The 18508-nt window shown below is 44.4% G+C and overlaps 1 pseudogene; it reads left to right on the forward strand.

Annotated features, from left to right (window-relative positions):
• The first annotated feature begins 7297 nt into the window (after nucleotides 1-7297).
• On the forward strand, nucleotides 7298-7500 carry LOC120399702 (annotated as a pseudogene).
• Nucleotides 7501-18508: the final 11008 nt, after the last annotated feature.

An 18508-nucleotide genomic window follows, 5' to 3' on the forward strand; every position in this document is an offset into this window, starting at 1 on the left:
TTGGACATTAGGAAAAACTTCCTAACTTCAGGGTAGTTAAGCACCAGAATAAATTGCCTATGGAGGTTATGGAGGTTTTTAAGAACAGTTTAGACAAACACCTGTCAGAGATGATCTAGATGATACTTAGCCCTGCCTTGAATGCAAGAGACTGGACTAGAAGACCTCTTGAGGTCCATTCCAATCATATGATTCTACGTGAATCCTTCCACCAATTGTACAAAGACTTCTTATAGGAATAAACCACTGTAGTAACAAAGAGAGTTGTTTAGTAGCTGAAGGATATAGCAAGGAAGATGAGAGGTGGGGGTTGTGACAGATTCACTGTCTTCCACCTTGTATCTGGGATGTTTAAGGGGTGTGGAAGCCCCATCAAAGTTTCTGGAGTGATTTTCAGAAAAGGTGGGATTTCCTGCTAGTAGGAGAATAGTAAGATTGGCCCTCAGGTTCAGAAAACATCCATCATTGGAAATCCTGGCTCCCCACTGCTGACTTCCTCCATTATGGTCACTGGTGCCAAAGAAACATGCTCTGGGTGTCCAAAACTGCATAGGCTCTAGTTTCTAGAAAACTCTTGGCTTGGCTAGCTAGAGGATTGTTGTCTTAGGCATTGCGGAGCAGGGAGAAGGAGAATATTGGTGGAGTGGCCTGTGTGTGTCTTCAGTTTATGCAAATGAAAGGGACTGGCTACTTTGAGCAGCTTTGCTTTGATAGGCAGCCTAGGGAAGGGGTTGTGGAGGACAGAGTTGAGAGCCAGGATCTGCTCACTTGGGGCTTCTCATAGTGCTCTCTCTCTCGTGAAAACCAAATTGCAGCAACAACCAGTTAGAGAACAACGTGCCAGAATGGCCTATGACTGGCAGGGTGGGTGCTAGTTAAAGCTATGTTTCCAGGGATTAGTTCTCTATGGTGTGGTGTCTTCTTCTGAGCATAAGAGTGACAGAAAGCACCATTTTGTAGTAGCTGCTTTCTGCTGTAAAAGAGTGTCCTGTTTTTTTCTGAGAAGAGACAGGGACACAGTCTGAGTGATTAACTATAGGCTTGTACTCTAGGGTGTGATTATGGGGAGCTGTGCTGCTTGTGGGTTTGGTAGGCTAAGCCTGCAGCAATGAAATGCTCTGTTTCTTTTCAGCTGCTTAGAGGTGCTGACTTCCTAATATGCTCTAGGCAGTGGCCCTGCCCCCACTTCACCTTTTTCCCCAAGGTCCCACCCTGCCTGTTTCTGCTCCTGCCGCTGAGCACACCCCATTCTCATTTTTCCCACAGCACCTCCTACACTCTGCACAACAGCTGATCCACAGCAGGTGGGAAGTGCTGATGACAGGGCTGCCAGTGGGTGTTCAGCACCCACCATTTTTTGTCATGGGTGCTCCAGCCCTGGAGCACCCATAGAGTTGGCACCTATGCAGCTGCTGTATGACTGGGCTGTACTTTTGAACAGTCTTTAGAGAAGGGCTTTTTTTTGCATGCATACTGTGCGCCTGTTAAGTCTTTGTTCCCAATATCTGCAGTCAGATGGCTTACCATTAAATGATTATATTTTTCTCCTTGTTTTACTTCATATTCATAGCTATTTCTGTCCCTCCATTAAGTCTGACAGTTCCTGTCCACATGGCACTTCAATTATCATCCACACTGGGATGATTGGATGACACTTTGCTGCTAACACCGCCAGAGCAATTGGTGCTTGGGAAGATTTTGTCTGTTCCCACCTGGCATTTCAGAGATCAGGACAGCAGCCTGTATTTTCGCCATTCTTGCTCTCTGAGGAGCCTAGAACACGCCACCAATTCTAGGTTACACACTGCCAAGCAACTTTCTTCCAAATGAATAGCGATTGGACATTTTGACAGGGTTTATTGGGACTCTGGTCTGGTTCAAAGGAAAGCCTATGGCAATATATCTTTGCTTTAAAGTAAAAACTGAAACCAGAAAAATTGGGAGCTCCTGCTCCCTGGAGAATGGTGAGACTGGTCTTCAGGTTCAGGAAACACCCCTTGTTGGACAGCCTGGCTCCCCGCTGCTGACTTCCTCCATTTTGGTCACTAGTGCCAAAGAAACGAGCTCTGGGTGTCCAAAACGGCATAGGCTGTTGTTTCTAGAGAGCTCTTGGCTTGGCCAGCTAGAGGATTGTTGTCTTAGGCTCCGTGGAGCAGGGAGAAGATTGGGGGAGTGGCCTGTGTGTGTCTTCAGTTTATGCAAATGAAAAGGGATGGCTGCTTTGAGCAGCTTTGCTTTGATAGGCAGCCTAGGGAAGGGGGCCATTGAAGGCAGAGTTGAGAGCCAGGATCTGTTCATGTGGGGCTTCTCGTAGTGCTCTCTCTCTCGTGAAGGCCAAATTGTAGCAACCACCAGTTAAAGAGCAATGCACCGGAATGGTCTGTGACTGGCAGGGTGGGTGTTGGTTAAGGTTTTGCTTTTAGGAGTTATTTTTCTTGTTAGTAGCTGGAGAAAAATAGCTGTAAAAGACTAGACTTGCTATCTATGATGTAGTACTGTAGTGTTTCTTTCTGACTAGAAGTATGATAGAAAGTGCTGTTTTGTAATAGTTACTTTTTGCTGTAGAAGAGTCTCTTGCTTTTTTTCTCAGAAGAAGAGAGCAGAATCTAACTGGTTAGCTTTGAGCTTACTGTGTTGGGTGTGTGAAAAAGAGTTTGGGTGGGGGGTGCTGGGATCTGTACTGCTTATGGATTAAGGTTGCTGAGCTTTGAGCAATTAAATACTCTATTTGCTTTCAGGTACTGTGTGAGTCAGTTGTGTTTTTCAATAGTTTTTAGGAAAGGGTTTTCTCTCTATGTGTAGTGTGTTTCTTTTATGTTTTTGCTCCAAACTCTGTAGACAACAGGTTTACCATAGAAAGATTGTCTTTACTCTCTTGTTTGTTCTGCGTCATCTTCGTAGCTATTTCTGCTCCTTTGCTAAATCTGCAGATTATCTCTTCATGGCGCCCTGTTGATTGTCCTCCACACTGGAATGAATGGATGATTCTTCACTGCTAACAACACTGGATCCACTGATGTGTAGGAAGTTTTTGTTTCTTCCCACTGGTATTTCTAAGATCAGGAGAACAGCAACCAGCATTCCCACCATTCACACTCTCTGGGGAACATTTTTGAGATCAGAAGGATAGTGGCCAGCATTCTCAAAATTCAGTGTCCATGAAAAGTCTAGATAGAATACCTCACCAACTCTAGGTGACATACTGCTGAACGACTTTCATCCAGGTGCATAGTGATTAAAAATTTTGGCGAGGTCTATCTGGACTCTGGTACAGATCAAAGGAAAGCATCTGGTATATATCCTGGCTTTTAAGTAGTATCCCACATTTTCTTTTTTTATTTGTAAAAAAAAAAAATCTAGGAACTTTTCAGTTTATTTTCCAAACATTAAACCTGGGATGAAATCATGTTAAAAACAAAAATAAGAAAACTGTGAAAAATTGGGGGGAGGGGGGGAGGGAAAGAAAAAAAAAGCTTTTGTAATATACACATTTTACTATGGTATAATTGAAACTTCTTTTTTTAATGCACAAAGATATATTTTGTCTCTCTCAGAGCTGGTAGTTTTTTTCTAGAAATTCTGGTTTGTGTATACGCACATAATTTTCTTCAAAGTATCCTCTTGCTGGCTTAGAGATAGTCCACCTTTGAAAATAAGTGCTCTGCATCAATAGATAAGGGGGTACACTCAAAGCTTGCCATGCCACTCTGCCGAAGTTGGGAAGTGTGTCTTGATGACTGTTCCAATAAGCCAGCACATCCAGTTTCACATTGTCAGGGTAAGGCAAGTTCATATAAGTAGTAAATTCCCTTTTCAGATCTGAAACTTCATCTTTAGTGACAAATAGTTGAGCAGCTCTGGTATAATGGTCGCAATCTGCTGCCAAATTCACTTTGAGAAAGGGGGTGAAACACCTGGATGACATTCCAAAAAGAAGCTTCAGCAGTTTCTGATTTAGAACCAACAAACTCAGCATGATCTAGGCGATGCATTAGCACAGTCCACACATTATTTACATGGCAGGCAGCAAAGTACAAGGTCATCCACCGATGTGGCACAACAGGAGTAGGTAATCAGCTGTTGGCTCTGTACTAGTCTCGCATTGTGTAAAACAAAGCCTTCAACTTGTTCGCACGCTTGAAAATGGTCCCAAATCCAATGATGCAAAATTTCACTTCTTTCATTTCTTCTGTAACAGTAACTGCTGATGGTGCAATGTTGAGCAGGACAGGTAATACATAACAGCTCCAGTTTCTGATTGAGTTTAATCTCCTGTGTAAATTTAACTATGTCGGAAGCAGAATCTGTGTTAGTTGTGGCCACGTTTTCCCAAGTTAGTTGGTCCTTCTCAAACATGTCAGTTATTGCTGTGTCGACAAAACCAGTGTCAGCAGAGGGGACGAATGTCACCTCAGCACAAAACAATGCAGATTTATTCACTTTGAAATAAAAAAACAAAACCAAAAGGCCAAGAATCAGATGGTCGAAAGCATCAGGAGACTAATAAAAAATCAGACTAGGCACCACATTTCCTGCAATTAATTCCATCATTTTCTTTCAGATACTTATGAGTGAAGTTGTCCACATTAGGAAGGGCTTTTGCTGCTGGACACTATTGCTGCACAAAGTCACCAATAGGCCTCCCAGCAATTCATAGAATCATAGAATCTCAGGGTTGGAAGGGACCTCAGGAGGTCATCTAGTCCAACCCCCTGCTCAAAGCAGGACCAAACCCAACTAAATCATCCCAGCCAGGGCTTTGTCAAGCCTGACCTTAAAAACCTCTAAGGAAGGAGATTCCACCACCTCCCTAGGTAACCCATTCCAGTTCTTCACCACCCTATTAGTGAAAAAGTTTTTCCTAATGTCCAACCTAAACCTCCCCCTCTGCAACTTGAAACCATTACTCCTTGTTCTGTCATCTTCTACCACTGAGAACAGTCTAGATCCATCTTCTTTGGAACCCCCTTTCAGGTAGTTGAAAGCAGCTATCAAATCCCCCCTCATTCTTCTCTTCTGCAGGCTAAACAATCCCAGTTCCCTCAGCCTCTCCTCATAAGTCATATGCTCCAGCCCCCTAATCATTTTTGTTGCCCTCCGCTGGACTCTCCAATTTATCCACATCCTTCTTGTAGTGTGGGGCCCAAAACTGGACACAGTACTCCAAATGAGGCCTCACCAGTGCTGAATAGAGGGGAATGATCACATCCCTCGATCTGCTGGAAATGCCCCTACTTATACAACCCAAAATGCCATTAGCCTTCTTGGCAACAAGGGCACACTGTTGACTCATATTCAGCTTTTTGTCCACCGTAACCCCTAGGTCCTTTTCTGCAGAACTGCTGCCCAGCCATTCGGTCCCTAGTCTGTAGCAGTACATGGGATTCTTCCATCCTAAGTGCAGGACTCTGCACTTGTCCTTGTTGAACCTCATCATATTTCTTTTGGACCAATCCTCTAATTTGTCTAGGTCCCTCTGTATCCTATCCCTACCCTCCAGAGTATCAACCACTCCTCCCAGTTTAGTGTCATCTGCAAACTTGCTAAGGGTGCAGTCCACACCATCCTCCAGATCGTTAATGAAGATATTGAACAAAACCGGCCCCAGCACCAATCCTTGGGGCACTCCACTTGATACCGGCTGCCAACTAGACATGGAACCATTGATCACTACCCGTTGAGCCCAACCATCTAGCCAGTTTTCTATCCACCTTACCGTCCATTCATCCAGCCCATACTTCTTTAACTTGCTGGCAAGAATACTGTGGGAGACTGTATCAAAAGCTTTGCTAAAGTCCAGAAATACCACATCCACTGCTTTCCCCTCATCCACAATTAACAGTGGTTGTCCAGCAAAACAAAGATCACACACACATTCATGGCTATATTCTCTCTTTTATTAAAGCCCTGGTGAAAGCTCCTGATACTGACTGTTTATCCCAAAGCTCATCTTCTTCTTTAAGCTTCTTGTGTTGCTTGCTTTTTATTCTGTCAACGTGAGTACTGACCTCAATGCTGCCGTACTTGCAGCGCAATGCATCCTCTTCACTCCTGTCTTTATTTGTCTTGAAAAGTTCTAAGCACTGATTTTCTTGTTGGTATTCAGGCATATATTTGTGTTTTCATCCCATGTTTACCTTTTTACCTTATCTTTATCTGTGGAGGATTGATTAAATTCAGTGCCACACTAAACAGATGCAAAGAAATAGGCAGCATCTCCTTGTGAGCCAATCATAGCGTGATATTCACATTCTTTGATTTTTCTGACCTCTGATGTGCGTGTGTTCTGTATTTTACACTGCGAGACTGCTTCAATCTCAGAGCTTCAGGACACAACAATTGCATAAAGTGTTAGTGTTTAACAAAAATAAATACCCCAAAATATTGAATGGCTTGATAAATGGGTGTAAATCAGTAAAATCTGAACTCCTTTAATTAAAAAACCTGGTAACTTATCAGTGAATATCTGTAAAAACTGAAAACATAGCACACTACTTTTAAGTCAAAGCTTCTGGGGTGGTTCCCCAAAAAATTGGGAGTTCCTGCTTCCTGGAGAATGGTGAGACTGGTCCTCAGGTTCAGGAAACACTCCTCGTTGGAGAGCCCGGCTCCCCACTGCTGACTTCCTCCATTATGGTCACTAGTGCCAAAGAATCGTGCTCTGGGTCAGTGCCGTAACAAGAGCGAGGCTAGTGAGGTGCTTGCCTTGAGTGCGCAAAGCGGAGGGGCGCTGCTCTACCGCGATCAGCAGCAATTCGGCAGCAGCTCTACCGTCACTGCTTCTTCGGCGGCAATTCAGCGGCGGGTCTCTGAGTCTCTCTCGGAGAGAAGGACCCACTGCCAAATTGCCGCTGAAGAATGAATGAAGCGGCAGCTGCAATTTGGCGGCAGGTCATTCCCTCCGACAGGGACTCAGGGACCCGCTGCCGAAGAGCCTGGAGCCGGCCCTTGCTTGGGGCGCAAAAATTCCTTGTTACGGCTCTGCTCTGGGTGTCCAAAACTGCATGGGCTCTAGTTTCTAGAGAGCTCTTGGCTTGGCCAGCTAGAGGATTGTTGTTTTAGGCTCTGCAGGTGAAGTGGCCCGTCAGTGTCTTCAGTTTATGCAAATGAAAGGGGCTGACTACTTTGAGCAGGTTTGCTTTGATAGGGAGCCTACAGAAGGGGCAGAGTTGAGAGCCAGGATCTGTTCACATGGGGCTTCCTGTAGTGCTCTCTGTCTTTGAAGGCCAAATTGTAGCAACCACTAGTTAGAGGGCAATGCGCTGGAATGGTCTCTGACTGGCAGGGGGTGTTTGTTAAGATTATGCTTTCAGGGATCATTTCTTTATCTGATGAGTGGCTGTGAAAGGTTGGTCTTGTTAACCTTGATGTAGCCTTGTGGTGTTTTTTCTGAGCATGAAAATGGTGGAAAGTATTGTTCTGTGGTAGTTGTTTTTTATTGTAGAAGAGTGTTTTCTTCTTTCTCAGAAAAGCAGGAATGAAAAACACAGTCTGGTTAGTTATCTTTAAGTGTGCTTTGCTGGGTATGTGAAAAAGTGCTTGGGTGTGTTTGTTGGGAGCTGTGCTGCTTGTGAGTTTATTGCGCTGAGCCTCTAGTGGTGAGATGCTCTGTCTGTTTTTCTTTTGCTTGTTTTGCTTCATCTTCATAGATATTTCTGTCCTTCCACTAAGTCTGACAGTTCCTGTCCCAATGGCACTTGTTGATCTCCACACTGGGATGAATTTATGATGCTTCCCTGCTAACTTTGCTGGAGCCACTGATACTTGGGACTATTTTGTCTGTTTCCTCCTGGCATTTTGGATATCAGAGGATAGCAGTCAGCATTCTCATCATTCGCTCTCTCTGAGGAGCCTAGAACACGTCACCAACTCTAGATTACACACCGCCGAGTAACTTCCATCTAGGCAAATAGTGATTAGACATTTTGATGGGGTTTATCTGGACCCTGGTCTGGTTCAAAGGCAAGCCTCTGTCTATATATCCTTGCTTTTTTGGAGCAGTTCCCCAGGGTGGGGGGGTTTCCATGCCTCATCACACAACTGCCCATCATGTCTAGCTACTTGGGCTGGGTGAGGGCAGAGGGATGTTGCCTGAATATGCAACATGTATGCCCAAGCTGTTGCTCGATGAGTCGGTGCAGTAGCAGTCTCCAAAAGGCATACCGTGCCAACTCTTCCAAACACTGACCTTAATGAGGGTCATTCCTCAGCGATTCTGAATTAAAGGAAAATGGCCAGCACTTGGCAGGAGCAGGCTGAGGTATTAGTTAATTAAATTCCTTGTCATTTTTCCTTTCATGAGAATGCTAAATCCAGGGATAAGTTGCTTGGCAACAGCTCTGGCTACTACTATTCTTCCAACCCTTGCTTTTAGGCTTGAGATTAAACGTACTTGAGTATGTAAATCACCAGCTGAGGCCTGGCAGATTTTATGTATTTCTTAGAAAAGAGCCAAACATTAATTGATAATACAATGCACTTTCATTTACGTTTGAATAATAAAGCAATGTGATCATTGTTCAGAGCTCAGCCCTCAGCCAGCTCCGTATACTATTCATGGTTTCAAAATGTAATAAAGATACATACTTAATATCTGTTTTCCAATTAAAGTTTATGGCTGGAGGTTGATGATGGCTGTATTTTTGGCATTTCTTTTTAATTTTCTTCAAATGGTTCCCTGGGAATTCCAGAGGCAGTTTCAAACATAAAGACATTGAGTCTTTTAAAAAAAGTGATGATGTATTTTGTGGCCGAAATGGTATATATGAACATATGTGGAAATTGTCACATATGGTGGCTAAAGGTAGGCACTTAAATAGATATCTGGGCACCTGAGCCAAAGTAGCTTGGCTTTCCAGTGGTGCTGAGCAGCCACATTTCCCACTGATGCTGATGGGAATTGGATGCACCTTAGCTAAGTAGCTTACTTTTTCAGATGGTTAGCATCTGGGGCTCACAATGTGATTCATTGTGAAAAATGCTAATATCATTCTGGGGTGTATTGACAGGAGTGTTGTATCTTAGACATAGGAGGTAATTGTCCTGCTCTACTCATCACTGGTGAGTACACCGCTGGAGTACTATATCCAGTTCTGGGTGCCATACTTAAGCAAAGATGTAGACAAATTGGAGAGAGTCCAGAGGACAGCAACAAAAATGACAAACGGTTTAGAAAACCTGACCTATAAGGAAAGGTTCAGTGTTCAGTCCTGAGAAAAGACAACTAGGAGAAGACCTGATAACAGTCTTCAAATATGTTAAGTCTTGGTTATAAAGAAAACTGAGATCAATTTCTGTGTCCACTGAAGGTAGGACAAGAAGTAATAGGCTTAATCTTTAGCAAGATTAGATCTAGGTTAGATATTAGGAAAAACTTTCTAACTATAAGAGGAGTTAAGTTTTGGAACAGGCTTCCGAGGAAGGTTGTGAAAACCCCATCACTGGAGGTTTTCAAGAACAGGTTGGACATTCACCTTGCACGGAAGATCTAGGCTTTCCTGGTCCTGCCTCAGTGCAGGGGACTGGGCTTGATGACTTCTCAAGGTCCCTTCCAGTCCCAGGGCCGCCCAGAGGATTCCGGGGGCCCGGGGTCTTTGGCGGCGGGGGGCCCTTCCGTTCCGGGACCCGCCGCGGAAGTGCCCCGAAGACCCGCGGTGGGAGCCCCCCGCCGCCGAATTACCGCCGAAGCGGGACCCGCCGCTGAAGTGCAGCCCGGTCTCGGCGGTAATTCGGCGGCGGGGGGTCCCCGCCGCGGGTCTTCGGGGCACTTTGGCGGCGGGTCCCGGAACGGAAGGGGCCCCCCGCCGCCGAAGACCAGGCTGCGCTTCCCGCCCCGCCCCCAACCTCTTACCCCCGGCTCCCTCCTCACCCGGAGTCTCAGCGCCTCGCCGGAACAGCCGCAGCGTGCGGCCGGTGGGGCCTGAGCTCCGTCCCGCTCAGAGCCGCGTGGGGAGGGGGCGGGGCTGGGAGCTCCACGCCGAGCTGAGGGAGCCGAGCTCAGCCCGGAGCTCCCAGCCCCGCCCCCTGATGACGCGGCTGTGAGCGGGGTGGGGCTCAGGGGCCCCGGCGGAGACTCGGCGTTTGATATGCCGAGGCTCCAGGAGAGGGGCGGAGGCGGGAGCCCCCGCTGTTCTCTTGGGGGCCCCTGCGGAGCCCAGGGCCCGGGGCAAATTGCCCCCTTTGCCCCCCCCTCTGGGTGGCCCTGTCCAGTCCTACATTTCTATGAAGCATCTGTGCCCTCAGTGCATATAGACTGGGGCTCTCAAGGGTTCTGTTGCCTGGTGTTCCAGGACATCCAAGGCATCAGGCCATTCGTGGCTCTTCACAGCATTGCAACCTACTATGCTAGAGGAGAAGAGGCTGCAGTGCTGCTGGAAGAAGGAAGGTAGTTGGGGAAGTGAACAGTGGAATGTAGAAGAGGTATTGAATGATTTAACTGCTTGTTTCCTGATTGGCATTGGTGGACTATGCTGCCTCACAACCATAGGGCCTGATCCAAAGCCCACTGACATCAATGAAAAGCCCTTAATTTGTAAGCACTGCAGGGCAGGAACAGTCTTTACTTTTTCCCATGGACTCAACAGCAACAAATGATATGTGTGGGGGCTTATCTGTGATAGTTCAGCCCTGCTGGTTAGAAGCTAGTAACACAGACTGAACACTACAATTCTTTTTTTACCCTCTTTTATTCCAATTACAGCCTACGCAGTCCTGAATCTTTTTTTTTTAATTGCAATGTCGGTTTTTCTAGAGAAGGACGTTCAATGAGATTCTTAAAAGGAGTTTAACAGGAGGATAGTGTCTCATAACCCCACTGTGAGTTAACTGGAAATGGAGGAATGTATTAACATTTTTATTCACTGCATTTCCCCCTCAATCAAACTGACATCGTTCCTTCTTCTCCGAGCATTTAGAAATAAAAGGGGAGGCAATTAAAAAGAGCCCTGGCTGAATGCAGCTCCACAGGGCACTATATTCTCGGTCGCTAGCCCTGTGTGCAGCTGTAGTAGCATGGCCTGAATCACGGCTCCAGGTAATGGGAAGACAGCAGGCTTGTGGAACCAACGCTGAGTGCCTGCCAGCACAGCTGGCTGCATGAACAGGGGAAAGCATACTGCACCCTTTTAAAGGATGTAGCAATTGACTTCCCGCTTCTCTACAGCACAGCAATCGTACTCCAGAAGCACTGTGTCTCTGAGGCCCACTGCCTCCTAGTGCTTCCCTTAGGGAGAGTGTGCCTATGTGCACAGTTTTCTATGTGTGCCATGCCCCTCACTCAGGGCTATGCTTGGACTCAATCCTTAATGTTACTGACTTGACTTCTGTGCCATATCCTGTGAGCAGTGCTTGTGCATCAATGGACTCTATTGTGGGTAAGTGGCAGGCTGTTCAGGACAGGGGCTAGTAATCTGTTATCCGGGTTGCAAGTCTGGAAAGGAAACGGTAGGTGGCTTTAAGTCACCTTTGCTATCCCACCACCAGGCTAGTTTCTGGCATAGGTTAGAGCTTGCTCTACTCGACCAAACAGCCTTTAGGGTCCATGAAGGCAGCTGGGCACAGGAAAACCCCATCCACAGCCCTGCTTCCTTGGTCATGCAGTCCTCTAGTAGAGGGGATGGCTCTGAAACCACTACAGAGGAGGCAGGGGGAAAACTCTAGTGGCTAGTTAATCTGTTTTAGGGGTGCTCCCCCCGACCTGTGGAACAGGGCAAAAAAGTCCTAATGTCCCAGGGTATCAGGTCTTTATCTGCACTTTGTTCTGGGCCTAGCAAGGTTTTGCATCTTTAACATTAATAATGAACAAAGTTGCAGCAGCCTAACTTGCCCCACTCTACAAACTGACTTCCAGAATCCAAGAGCAGCAAGTGTCAGACTCTCCAGCAGTGCCCCGCCTCAGAGCCCAGTAGGATGGCCCCTAGGGTAGGGAGTTATCGAGAGGAAGGTGTGATGTTATTCCCATTCTTTTCAAACCTCCTAGATACTTTAAAATTCATGCTTCTGTTACAGAACAGCTGAGTTTTAGATTTGCCTAGTCTATTCCCCTTTTCTCTCTATGCGGATGCTGCCAGCCTCCTGCTTTCTTTTGCTCAATTTCTCCAATTTCTGCATAAGCCCTTTAATAACATTTTTGGAGGTTTCAGTGCTTCTTCCCTTATTAGTACTTTCAAATCCCAAATTTAATCTGTTAGATCGTTCATTTCATTTGCAAGCACACTCATCCTTTTTGTCTCTCTCCTCAACCAGATCTTTATGCTTTGAGCTTTCCTTTCTTCTCTTCAATACTGCTGTGTAGCTGGCATTCCCCCGTGAGTTCTTTCTCATGAGTCTATTGTTTCTGTCAGAACCTTGTTTGGATGAAATCTGCCCCATCTGTATAGGCTTTATGTACCTCAAAATGACACTAATATGCCACAAAAGTAAAAGCCTCTCTTTATATCAGCTCTCCATCCATACATTCAAGTTACTATTGTGTCTTGGCCTTGTTTTCTCCTGAACAAGTCATAGGTAATAATGAAGAGGAACAATTGCAAAGGTTGTCCCGACCCTTCTTCCCTACGCTTTACATTTGCTTCCTGTAATTCCTGGTCAGAAATAGCTCAGTTTTGATAACCTTTGATAACTTTGCGGCACACTGCAAGACATGTTGTCTTAGGAGGAAAGCAAATATTGTTGCAGGTGATGTTTAAAGAAAAAAAGCGGGGGGATTTGGTGTATTTTTGTGCTACTCAGTTATTGCTGTATTTTAATACCCTAAAGAGTTGCTGCTGCTTTTTTTGATTTGTTGGGCCTTATTCTCATTTGCTGTAAGAAGGCCACCACTCTGGCAGGGTCTTTGTGTGAATGAAATTCTAGCCCATTGTGGTTTGAAAGTATGTATCAGAGGCCTGGTGTGTTCAGTTAGGAGCTTCTTGTTACTGCTATGTTATAAATCTAAAGAATAAATTCACTTATTTTTTTAAATGTAGAAAACTTATAAACACCTCTTCCTCCTCATCTGTTTGTTTAATCAACATGGAGAATGGAATAAAGAAGAAAAGGGAATTTGGGAAAATATTTTTGCATTCAGGAAGAGATTAGAAAAGAGCAAATGCAAAAGAGAAGAGGATTCAATTGGGTTCAATATGTAACACAATCACATGCTGAAACCCTTGCTTATCCCACTGCAGATGAGACTGTTTATTTTAGAGGGGAAACAGGTTAGAGGGGACATAGGATGTTCAGAACAGTGACTGGAATATAGTAGATCTGGGACTTCAATTCACTCTCTTTTCTTAGGGGAACAAAGGGACAGCCAATACAAATGAAAGGCAGCAAATTTAAAACTAAAAAGATATTTTTTCATTCAATCCACAATTAGCCTGTGGAACATATTGCCATGAAATAATGATGAGACCAAAGGTGTAGCAGGATTCGGGGAACCAGGCATTTATATGGATAGTGAAAACAGCCAGACTTAAAGCAGTAAGACTTTTTTTTTAAAGGGGGAGGGATATAAACCTCAGGTTTCAGGGCACAAGCAGACCTCTGAGTCAGTGGTTCTCAAAGTTTTCCATCCTGGAAAGACCCTCTTAGTCACCTCCTATTTAGCAATATGGTGGGGAGGCAGTGTGCATGCAACCCCCAACACCTGTTTGTGAGCCCCCCAGGCTATGAAAAATCTTTCTCTTTGAGGAGTGTATGAAGCATCGGCTTTTATATTTACACATGTCAGGAGTCTGCTTGCAAAGAGGCAGCTTTACATTCCATCCTCTGCACTGCACCAGCATATTATTTAAGATCTCTGCTGCAGCTTTAGGTTGCTCCTTCACTGGGTTTTAAACCTCTGCTGTCCAGCGGCTCCGTGTTGTAAAGTGAGGGATTCAGTGTGTGGTTCTTGCCTCTGGATACAGATGCTTAAAGTATTCAAAGTCAGTATGAAAGGTTCAGCGGTAAGGCTGAAAGATATGTTACCAGAATAAATGGTACAGCCATGCAGGGAATGAGATGCATCTGACTGACAGATGATCTGTTATATATATATGAAAAAAATGCTCAGCAATCATAGATTATTTGTCTGCAATTTTTCCATCATTTCTCACAAGTAATTGTTAGCATTATTTGACATCCATCTTCCAATTTGCTGCAGTGATGGACTCCAGCCTGCCAAGCAGAGGGATGAAATCCTGCTTATCTCTGTTTTCTTATCTTCCCTCTGAATAAAATCCTGCTACATACAAGTGTCTTGGACAGAGAACTACTTGTATACCAAGGCACTTCCTGGTCTTTCAGCATTCAATTTCCTGACGTACCCCAACACTCAAGTTTTTGTTGTGTTCTGTCAAGCAATGGAGATGAAGGCAACACACCACGACTTGCTTACTGGTTCATGTCTCATATTTAATTGTTTAAATTGTTCACTGTGTGCTATATTTAGCTCCTAACTATTTATTAAAACTGAGTTTCAGTTGGTTAATCTATAAAAAATCAGGGGGTTTTGTGGCTGGGTGAAGATGAAAAGATTCTGAGGTTCTTATCTGGACTTATTTATCCAAGTTATTTTGTTTTGGAGATTGGGATGGAAGAATGTTGTATCTAATATTAGCTGAATACAGCTATAGTTTGTAAATTTGGTATACACTTGAGAACAATGGAAGGGGCTTAGGAAATAAGGCAGGATGTTCTCAGATACAGCAATGAAGGCCATAAATACCTAGGCAAGTAAATAGAAAGAGAAGAAAGAGTGAAACAGAAGTTAATTCTCTTGCCTTTATTTGAATAAAGAATCCAGTTTAATATTGCTCACTGCTTGACTACTACAGTCAAAATTATAACAAGATTTCCTAATCTCACTAAAAGCCTGATCTTTCCAGCACTTCCTGGTTCTGACGAGGTTAGACACAACCTCACAAAAAGGTCTTCCTATTAAAACCATGAAGGAAATAAACAAATACAAATAAATCAAACTGTTTTGAACCACCACCCCCCTCCAAATAAGCAGGGATTTGGTTGTGTTCATTTCTGGAGAATGGCTGACTGATTTTAACTCTGTCCAAACTGGCTGACCCATGCACAGTGTGGTTATGTGCAGAGAGCTGACTAACAAGAACAACTGGTGACTACCTGGTGGGTTACATTCACCACTGGAGCACCCCTTTGCCATCCAGTCTTGGTGCTGCCATTCTCTTTGGCTACCAGCACCTCCCTCAAGTTATCAGCTGGCCTCTGGGGGTCTGTGGCTCAGCCAAACAACTGGGTCACATACTCCAAAAGCCATTCCAGGGCATAACAAACTCAAAGAAAAAAAGTTAGAAACAGTTCCTCACCCTTCAGGGCCAATTATAAACAAGATAGGCTCTTCCCCTTTCTGGGTTAAATTCCCTCTCTGGGATTGAAGCAGCAGGGTTTCTTCTTAATCCTTGCCACCAATAGTGGCCAGTAATTGGCACTTTGTTGGCTCCAGCTAGGAAATGACTTGCTGTCTGCAGGCAAATCCCTTTTATTTTTATTGGGCCTTGTTTGGCTGTTGGTGGTCCCCAGCCCTTCTGGCTGCTGGACGACCAGATCTTGCTGGTTTCCAAAATGGCTGCTCTTTTCTTCACCAATAACTCTTTTAACTGTTTTTTTCGGGAGGGATGCAGGAGATCAGCAAGGCCTCTGTTAGGTTGCCACGAGAGCCTGGTACACCCAGTCACACTGCCCATGTAGTCTCTGTTGACAAATATTAAGATTTATGTCATTGTTGCTACCATATAACTAGCCCTTATCAACAAAAACAAGACTTGCCTTAATTCTGCAGAAATAGCAGATTATCAGTAGTGAGTGAAATTGCTTAAAAATATTAACCCCCAAGTCGACTCAAAACTATTTCCCATTTCTAGGTTCTGAATATTGTTTATCACCACTGTATATGTATGAATTTCCACAGATCCCTGATGAATATCTACTGTTGCTGCTCTGTTACCCCTTGTATCCTTCAGATTCTCAGATATTCATGGACCTCATGGGATCTGTGGATTCAGAGAGCAGAACTCCAGCTTCTGGTCTGGTAGGGCAGACTCCACTGTGTGCACTTGTGTACATGGGTTACACAAGTTTCAGGGCACCAGTGAATTGGTCCCATTTTGTTTTTTTTTCCCTTTATATCTCCTAAATGTCTATTCTGCTTTGCTTCAAAACATCTTAGGAAAATTCTACCTTTAGATCAAGCCTGACAGACTGCAGGTGGATTAATTTAGTTTTGAGAAAGCTGGGGAGAGGAGTCAAAATGGGTTTATAATTGGAGGCTTGTTTCACCCTTATCTGTGCAAGAGATTAGCACCTCTCTATTATGCAATGAATACATAATTGATATATGCTATAGCTAGAAATAAAATATATACATCTTAGTTCAGCTGATTAAATATTTTATTTATTGCATGCATCTTTATGAGTTGATTGTAATATTTTTTTCTAAATAGTGAAAGTTAAAAATATTTAACACTCTCACCCACTAACTACTCAGCCTTGATTCCACAGGGATGCCAGCAAGTAGATTCATTTTTGGAGGATAGAATAAATCTTGCTTCCAGCATTTAAAAACACTTAACTCTATTTTAGTTGACACAATGTGCAAAGTCTTACACCAGACAGTCTGAGTACTTGCAAAACTTAACTGATCCAATCTGCATGTTTTGCCCTGACCAATCTGTCTGCGCAGTGTACTTCTATCCCTTTTGGTCCAGATGATCTTAGCTCTGTCACGTGATGTTTCTTAACTAGCATATACAAAACCTACCAGTACCGCAAACTTTTGAACCTCGTTTTCAATGGTTCCTTCATTAGAGTATGTTTTGCGCATTCATTGTTACTTGTCACCATCAGTCAATTCACTCTTAATTCTGTCTATTAAAAAACCTTTTCTCGCCCTCTGCATTAAACATGCCCCAATAATCTTCAAAAAACTTAAAAGATGCTCACATGCCCTGGAAAGCTTCAAAATTGTATGTAGTGTCTTGTAGTCCTTGTGTTAATAAAACTCTCACTGAGGTTGATGGTAGTGTTGGTTGCATGCAGAGTGTGAGATAAGCCCCGATGTTGCTAAGACCAAAAAATGCTCTAACACACCAGCTGCATATTGATCAAATGGCTCTTTGTTTCCTTAAGATGAAAAGCAAATTAGACTTCCCAGTGGTTTCTGAATTCCTTGTGCAGGCAAAATCTCCATTGTAGTTAATGGAGACATTGCCTATCTGAAGACAGTAGGATCAGGCCCCTTACTCCTTCAGCATATTAAAGCCAAACTCTGGATATATTTATTGTCTTTTTTATTACACTAGCCCTAAGTACCACTTTATACCAGGCTTGAGACAAACAGATGCTGTGCTTGCCCCAATGCTGAGCAATAACTGAGGATTGGGGGGAGAGGGGACAATCAAAATAGATACATAGCTAGAAACTCTATTTTTGTGTTACATCAATATGTACATGTATGCACTGAGGTAGAAGTGAGTCTTGAGAAAGGGAGAGTGGGCAGTAGCTTTATGGATCTGTTCAGGAATGGTGGGACAGTGTTGGGAAAACATAAAAATGTCTGTGGGAAGGAGGAGCAGATAAGCTGCCATCACTGGAGAGCAAGGCAGGTGGTGGAAGGGTTGAAGGTGTTGAATAAGGAAGGGCAGAGTCAGGAAAGGCCTCTAAACATGTCATAGCAAACTCCTGTTCTACTAATTGCTACTTCTTACAGATTAGTGAGGGAATCCTGGAGCTCTACTTCTGGGCTCTTAGAGGACTAACAGCTCTGTTGAACCCAGGCCTGGGGGCATTCATAGAAGCAGCTATAGGCTAACCATCCACCTGGAAGCCATAGCTTCCCTGGAACCTGTAAACCCAACCCCAGTATGAGGCTCCACCCCCAGAGCAGCTGATTAGCCCATTGACCTTACATAAGCCAGCAGTAGGAACAGGAAGCTGTCTGAACAGCTTGGTGTCAGGTGCTCCTCTGGGTTGATTTCCTAGCATCTGACTTGTAGTTGCTAACATCCAGCTTTTCTCCTGATAGGTTCTGATCTCCAGTTTGTCTCCTGCTTCTGACTTCCTGGTATCCTGACCCAGCTGACTCTAGCTAGCTGCCCATGACCTGGCTATGGTAGCTCCTCCTACATGACTCCTCAGCCTCACCTTTTGGGAGCTGGAGGCTGTGTTAGCAGCTGAGCATACACACAGCTAGTGCCAGAGACAGGCTGGAGGAAGGTCTTTCCTGTGCTCACAATCTCTCTTCATGACCACCTGGAGGATTACTAAGGGTTTGAATGGGGAGGGGAATGTATGGGCAGGTGAGTTTGGGTTATACTGAACTCAAAATCCTAAGGTGAAGTTCTCTTGGCTTCAGGTTATAGGCCAAGACTCCCCAAGCAGTCCATAACAGTGGTAGCATGGACCAGTGCGTAAGGCAAAGGGCTACGCATCAGGAGAGCTGTGTTCTAATCCTGGTTCTGTCACTGACCTGTTGTGTGAACTTGACTAGCTCCCTCTTTTTTTTTTTTTTTGCCTA

Source organism: Mauremys reevesii, linkage group 2 (genome assembly GCF_016161935.1).
Source record: "Mauremys reevesii isolate NIE-2019 linkage group 2, ASM1616193v1, whole genome shotgun sequence".
Taxonomy (NCBI): Eukaryota; Metazoa; Chordata; order Testudines; family Geoemydidae; genus Mauremys; species Mauremys reevesii.